At 37.2% G+C, this 8,150-nt stretch overlaps 1 long non-coding RNA gene across 1 annotated transcript in view; it reads right to left on the bottom strand.

The window, feature by feature from the left end:
* The window catches only part of LOC113604706 (uncharacterized), a 32,081-nt gene extending 25,610 nt beyond the window's left edge, over positions 1 to 6,471 (bottom strand). Inside the window, exon 1 of the long non-coding RNA XR_003426733.2 lies at positions 6,282 to 6,471. This is a non-coding gene — a long non-coding RNA (uncharacterized LOC113604706). The remainder of the gene's footprint in view (positions 1 to 6,281) is intronic.
* Between the last annotated feature and the right edge of the window lie 1,679 nt (positions 6,472 to 8,150).

Consider the following 8,150-nt stretch of genomic DNA (forward strand, 5'->3'; position numbering starts at 1 on the left):
TAGTCCTTAATAGCGGGTAGAGTGATTCCTCCTATTTTTTTCTTCCTGTTCGAGATAGTTTTATCTGTTCTGTGCCTTATTCCTTTCTATTTAAATTTCAGAATAAGCTTGTCTGTGTGTACAAAAAGACTTGCTGGGATTTTGTTCATGTTAAATTTTCAGCCACCCTTAGAAAAATAAACTCAGAATCTTTCCAAAAGAAGCAAAAATAGAATACAAAAATTTTTAATGGAAATTCATTAAAATTCTGTCAATCCGCCGTGAGTTCGAGCCCCGCGTCAGGCTCTGGGCTGATGGCTCGGAGCCTGGAGCCTGTTTCCGATTCTGTGTCTCCCTCTCTCTCTGCCCCTCCCCCGTTCATGCTCTGTCTCTCTCTGTCCCAAAAATAAATAAAAAACGTTGAAAAAAAATTTTAAAAAAATAAAAAATAAAAAAAATTCTGTCAATCCGATGCTCAGTATTAGAATTCCTTGTGTAGGTTGAATGTTTCTTGCCTGAATCCCTAAGTTGATGTTCTATAGCAGAAGCTGGCAAACTTTGGCCCATGCCACCTCTGTTTAATAAGGCCTGTGAGCTAAGGATGTTTTTTACATTTTTTAAGGGTTGAAAAAACAAACAGAAGAATATGTGACAGAAGCCATATATTGGCCCCAATGCCTAAAATGTATCTGTCTCTTTAAAGAGAAAGCTTGCTGACCCCTGTTCTATAGTGTCACACATTTGCATTTTGGAACATAAAAGGAAATAAATTGTTACCATCTAAAAAATGTAAAAATTCCTCACTGATAACTGCATTTACAAATATATACACTTCTTTTCAGCCAAGTTAAGATCACCAAGTAAATGAGTCTCTAAGCTTTTGAATAGATTGTATTAAAATTATGAAACAGGGGCGCCTGGTTGGCTCGGTCAGTTAAGCTTCTGACTTCGGCTCAGGTCATGATCTCGTGGTTTGTGGGTTCAAGCTCCACATCAGGCTCTGTGTTGACAGCTCAGAGCCTGGAGCCTGCTTCAGATTCTGTGCCTCCCTCTGTCTCTGCCCCTCCCCCACTCATGCTCTGTCTCTCTCGCTCTAAAAAAAAATGAATCAATTTAAAAAAAAAATTTTAAATAAGGAAAAAATAAAATTCTGTAACAGACAACATACGTTTCTAATTTAATGTAGTTTTGCAAACTGAAAAGCACAATACTTTTCAAATGGAAGGTATTATTATTCACATTATTAAAGCAAGATAATTTTATGGAGGCAGCAAAGAATACTGCTTATTAAGAACATGGATTTCTGATGGGGCGCCTGGGTGGCTCAGTCAGTTGAGTGTCTGACTTTGATTTTGGTTTAGGTCATGATCTCACAGTTTGTGGGTTCGAGTCCCAGATTGGGCTCTGTGCTGGCAGTGCAGGGCCTGCTTGGAATTCTCTCTCCCTCCCTCTGCGCCTTCCCTGCTCGTACTCTCTCTCTTTCTCAAAATAAGTAAATAAACTTTAAAAAAAAGTTTTTAAAAGGAACAGATTTCTGAGCTAACTGCTGTGAGTTGAATCCTTGCTTTGTGACTAGCTAGTTGTGTTATTGGCCAAGTATCTTAACCTCTGTGAGTTTTAGTTTTGTCATCTGAAAAAAAAAAAAATGAAAACAGTGCTCATATCAGAGTGTCATAGTGATGAGTAAATGTGTTAATACATGCAAAGAGTATTGCAGTGGCTGAAATAAGGATCTGTGTAACATGCATTTACTAGTAATAATACTTATATGCAATTCACGGTATTCTTTGTTAACATAGTCCAAAAACTAACAACTTATCCACATCGCCAAAATCTTAAGGAGATGATTCTTCTCATGGTAGTTGTATTTATAACTTTTAAAGGAAATAATTTGACATCATTATTCATTCAAGAGATAGAATTCTTTAGCTAGCACAGTGCCAGGCACTGCGATGGTAAAAAGATACAGGCTCTCCCCCCACAAGGACGTTACAAGGTGTATCCTTGAAACTGATGCAGTGACAGACCTGTATATTTTACTCAGTGTAAATATAAGTAAATAGCATTCTGTGAAATTTAAATGCCAGCCTGTAAGCTGCAATGTACTTAAGTAAACATATCAACATAATGGATTTTTTATTACCTGGAAAGCAGAAATCATGAAAATAGACACAGAAAACTAAAACATGAACATTACCCCAAGCTCCATGCTTCAGAGATAAATCATGAACCTTTCTAATTCTGGCATAAAGTTGTTGTATATAATTTTTATCTCACAATAATAAAGCGGACATGAAAAAGAATGCCTTGCCGTCAAGTTATCCAAGTTGCATTTGTATAGAAAAAACCAATTCATGACTATTAGAGGCACGTTACACTGCGCTGTAAATCAGAGCAGGAAGGCAAGCTAAATTTCTTCGATGCAAGTTTGATTCTCAAGGGTTACCTAACTGCAGGCTAAAATGTAGTTGAACACATGAATAAGCTTTTCACTTTGTTGTCATGTTTTTTAGTATAGTTGGTTTCCTCTCAAACTCAGACTTGATAACTACTTTAAGTGTAGGGTCATTATTTTAAAGAGATGAAATGCTATGTCTGCTTTATGTGACAGAAAAGGAAACTTTCTCCCTCGATTTCCTTCCTTAACCTGCATTGTGCCTGTTATCCAATTATCCATCATGGCCAGTATCTTTATACTAAACAGCTAAAACCTTTCCAGAAAAAAAAAAAATCATTTCTAAAACTCAGGAAACATACACATACACAAAAAATTTCAAGTGAATTTCTCTAAAATTTCCTACAAAAGATTAACCTGTTTGTAAGCCAATGAGTGAAAGGACATACCAGCTTGTGATTCAGTAAAATTTCTTCCATTCCAAAGAGGGTAACCCGTAAGAAATATCTGGAAGTTTTTAAATAAGTTTTCCGAAATGTTATTTCTTGTTCGTCACTTTGTCACTAAAATCTTTAACCTGCGGTGTAACTTTTGTGGTTTGAAGACATGAGTCCGCTGACATCAGCACTCAGAGACAAACCAGATGGAGAGAGTATTGAGATTTCTGCATATATTAAGCAGTAATACTCCACTTGAGATAACCTTTGCCTTAGTGCTTCATAAATACTTCCTTAGGCTGGAACGGGAATCCTATTCTTTGTATGATCGAAATTACCTACTAACCTAGTAAATCTCTAGACAAAAGTCATCCAATCTGGCTTTCGCTTAAGTACAATATATTTAATCCTATACCAGACACGTGTTCCCTTTTGAGACGTCAAGAAGAATAATACATTGAGGGGTACTAATAGTTTCCCAATTTAAATAGGCCTCAAATTTCACTTTGCTCTTAAAACAGCCCTTCTAGTTTCTGAACTTGTAGAATGATTTTCATGGCCCATGTCTCAAATGATTTTAAATAATAAAGTATCTTCATTAAACATACAATCATGATTGAGCTGAGTTTTTCTGGTTTGTCAGACATTTAATGATCAAAGTTCATTTGACCTTAAGTGAACTGATGATGTATATACAATAGCTAAATTCTGAAGCTATCTTTTTATTTGTAGAGGCATCCTCTTAAGCCCGGAATCCCTAAAATATATGTTCGGTCCCCAGATCGGAGGTGAAATAGCTAAATGATTTGTTTGCTGGAACATCTGAATATATTCAGCACCACAAATGCAGAGAAGCCTAACAGAAAGTAATTATAGGCCCGTGTTTACACCCACTTATTAGGAAGACAGAGCATATTGTGCAAGCAAGGGGTATCCACACGCTTTACGTTTAACAAGTTATCTCTCAGGCAGCTGTCATTCTGGTGAAGATAAGAGAGCCACACATCAAATGTAAATTACTTTTCACCTCATCGATCAGAGTCAAAACAGAGCGCTTAAAAGTAAACAAAACCACCAGGCTGCTCAGCTCTCCCTGTGATTTAAGTCAACAGTTGGCATGAATGCTGAAGGGGAGTAAAGAATTAAGAGCACACGCAGCTCATTCTTCCTGGCTAGACAAATAACTTCCAGAAATTTAATTCAATTAACCAAGTATTTATGAAGTGTCCACCGTGGAGAACGCAGAACGGGCTTCTCTGCTTTCAAAAGCCTACCGTCTCGTAAGTGGGGGTTGGGATGGGCTGGCGAGTGGCCAAAGGGCAGAAAGAGAGCTGCCAGGAGAATACAAATAACTAGATAGTAAAATAAATATGCACACTGCCGTGAAAATTCAAGGGACGCGATCTCATCTCACACAGAAAGCGTAGCGGCCAAGTGTACATACTTCAATCAGACCCCTGGTCTAACCTTGAAGAAAATAGAGACACTGTGGTATACAAGACTTGACCTTTCACGAGAAGCTCTGACCTTGCAACAGTATCAACCAGGAGTCCCCAGCAAGCCGTTGACTACTGAGTTAACAATTCTGAATTAACGAATCTGCACAGGAAAACCTAACCCCAAAGAAGAGGTCCCTGCCAAATGACTTGTTAGCATTCCTTCAAGCATTATGGCTTTGTGAAATTACAGTTGTTGACTAAAATAGAGTTGTTGGCCAAATATAATCAACGAGGCGTGTATGCAGGGGTCTAGCATCCGCCTTTATAAACACTGATTTAATGAAGGCACGTTTTCATGGGGATGGAATTAAATTCCACAACCGCATCTCTGTTTAATAATATTAATTTCAGGGGCGCCTGGGTGGCTCAGTCGGTTAAGCGTTCGACTTTGGCTCAGGTCAGGATCTTAAGGCTCGTGAGGTCCTGCCCTGCATCGGGCTGTCTGCTGTCAGCACAGAGCCGGTTTCGGATCTTCTGTCCCCACCTCTCTCTCTCTCTCTCTCTCTCTCTCTCTGCCCCTCCCCTACTTGCTCTCTCCCTAAAAAATAACGATTTAAAAAGTAATAATAATTTCAGAATCATCAGAGCAATCTCGTTTTACTGAAATCAGGTCTGCCTTTTTTATCCAGGCCTGGAAAGACAGGGGCTGTCCAGAGATCCACGGTCTCTCCATTTCTTCCTTGTACGGCACATCCTTGTCCTCATGCTGGGGAGCAATGACAGTGGCCTGTCATCACATCCATTCTAGCAAGCTCATAGGAGAAAGGAGTAAGGAGGCAAAGGCAAAGCATGCCCACAAATTATCTTCCACAAACATTCCCAGAAGCTGCTGCACAATGAATTTGCATCTTGCTTTATCTTCGTTAGCAGAGTGGCGTCACGTGGCCACACAAGTTGAAAGAGAGCCTAAGTAATGTAGTTTTTCTTCTGCATGGCCCTGTGCCAACTGAAATTGAGGGTTGCTCTGAGAATAAAGGAAAGAATAGATTTTGGCCTCTCCCACATTGGCTGAAAAAGTATGCATTCCTCAGCTCATCGTTAGTCCATAACCAGCCAAAGTATACTTTGCTAAGATGAGAAAGTATTGGGGAATTTTTATCCAGGAATTTCACTCCTGGGAATGTATTCTGAGCAAAATCAAAAAGGAAAAAGTACTAAATGCACAAAGATGCCTTTCACCACGTTATGAACGGAAGAAGAAGGGAAGTTCAACGACCTACAATAGGCAAATAGTTATATAAATATTGATAATTTCACAATGAAATAATATGCAGCAATAAAACATACTTATGAATTTTACAGACTCAAGGAATATATTAAGTGAAGAAGTATATAAAATGCCTATATACTACTATTATAATAATTTAATAAGAACAAATATGCATGAAAAAACTTGGAAAGATATATATCAAAATAATACTAATGTCTATCTTGGAATAGTAGGATTAAGAGACACTTTTTCCTTTTTCTTCCAGTTTTTCATTTATAATGCAATTTAATATCAGAATATAATACAATTCAAATAATGATTAAGGATTTCCTCATTTTTCACACTTTTCAATCCATAATATGCTTTTATTTGTATTTCACGATTCTCTCTAGTCTTATCTTTTATGTGTAACTCCCCAGTTATATCTGAAGGTGTCCATTTTTTAAAGTATGAAAAATTTTGTCACTTCAGGTGACTTGAATTTATAAATAAATAGAACTTTGATATTCACGTTGTATTTGCTACACCAGCCAACTATTATTTAACAAATTCTATTTAGAGACTGATTGCTTTTGTTAATAAGTTTGAGTTTCCATGATTAAAGTTTTAAGTTTTTAGTGAAACCTATATTTTCTGTTTTAAGTTTGATAAGTATACCTTGTAAACATGCTAAATAATAAATTTTGCTAAATGATAACAACCAACTATTTAAAATTCATGCAAACTACTCATGGGAATATTATTATTTATTAGTCTCTTACCATGTATTATTCAGTATTAGTGGCCATCTTTTCTTGGGTTTATATGGAGAAGATGTCAGTAGCCACAGTAAATCCAGGAAGTGATGGGAACTATTTAAAGTTCCAAAAGACCAAAATGACCACTTTCTGTGTTGTCTACACTCTAGACAGCTCTTCCATGAGATGTTATGGATGTCTTAACGTGTCCTCCAGAAACAATAAAGGAAACAAAATGACTCATCATTTCCAAATGAGCACCCAGTAAGGGTACTGAAAGTAACGTGATATGAGAGATCAGCAGGTATTTAACTTAACTATTTCGTGTAGGAGTGTTTTTCATGTGGGAATAACAGGATACAAAAATCAAATTTTATATGGAAGTGGCTGGGTGGCTCAGTCAGTTAAACATACACCTCGATTTCAGCTCAGGTCATGATCTCAGGATTTGGGAGATAAAGCCACATGCCAGGCTCTGACCCTGGCAGTGTGGAGCCTGCTTGGGATTCTCTTTCTCTGTCCCTCCCCTGTTTATTTTCTCTCTCTCTCTCTCTCTCTCTCTCTCTCTCTCTCTCTCTCAAATAGATAAAAAATGAAAGAGAAAAATCAAATTTTGTATGAATTAGAAGAAGAATAAAATCAAAACAAAAATGGCTCAGCTCCATGTTGAACTTTTTGTAAAACAAGGTGGGCAAATTTGTATGATTTTAGGAATTCACATACAGGTGCCTTGTCTCCTCTGAAATAATTCAGGCACCCCAGAAGACAATCTACAATGTTCCTAACTACCCACAAAGTCTGACCACAGATCTTTAAATTGAGAGAGACAGGTTTGTTAGAGGAACAGAAAGTTACAAGGGAAGCAAATGTGTCAAAAAAAAAAAAAAAAAAGGATACGTGCTCACATACAATACTATATGCTTCTGGCACAGACTCAAATACAGATAACTTACCTCTATTAAATAAATGACTTCAAAAGTACCACAAGTTTAAGAAAAGCTTCTCCGTAGTAAAAGTCATTGAACTGAAATGTATTCATATAACAACTGTGTAAGGAAATGTCTGCAAGAGCATTTTTATATGCTCTTGTTAAAACTGAGAGAAAGTCCTGTAGCATTGGCACAGACATCGTTACAGTTTCTTGAGTAAACACAATGTCCTCTGCCAGTTCACAGGGGATTTCCTGTCCAATTAGTTAGTCACCCACCTCATAGCAAGAAGAGTGTCGTATGTGGGACACGTCTTGACATTATTAATGCACCTCATCATTGTTCCAATTTCCATGCAGTTCATTTTACAGTCACTCAAATTTTCCACCATGCATTTTATTACCAGACGACTTAAAAGATTCAAGCAGGTTTATAAATGAAAGGTAAGATTGTTTTGGATTGACATTCTTGCCAAAGGAAGAAAATCTGTAACTATCAGGGAAATATGTTCAAAATTGATACAGCAGGTAAATTAAAAAGACAGGCTGCTATACGCAGATATGTGATTATTAGGACTATATTTAATGGGCAGGGAGGAAATGTAGGAAACATAATGTATCAGAAAAGTAGGAGAACTCGCTTGTTAGTATTTAATGAGGAAAACGGTTATGTTCCCCCAAAGTCCTATTATGCCACCTTTCAGTGACCCTAATTGATTGGCTGAGTTAGTTAATGAGGTACTGTGTGCTAGTAATGCTAAGCAAAGACCTCTGTTCTTATTTTTTATGATAGCACGGATTGATTGCAGAGTATTCACCGGAGACTGGCAGATGTTTCTGGATGTTTCATACATTTCATTTTCTATCTGCAGTGCTGAGATATTGTTCTTTGCCTGGAAAATTGACATTGAATACTACTTTTAATAGCAAACACAGTGATGTCTTTAAAATTCTAACTTTATGAT

This window comes from Acinonyx jubatus, chromosome B1, assembly GCF_027475565.1.
Source record: "Acinonyx jubatus isolate Ajub_Pintada_27869175 chromosome B1, VMU_Ajub_asm_v1.0, whole genome shotgun sequence".
Lineage (NCBI taxonomy): Eukaryota > Metazoa > Chordata > Mammalia > Carnivora > Felidae > Acinonyx > Acinonyx jubatus.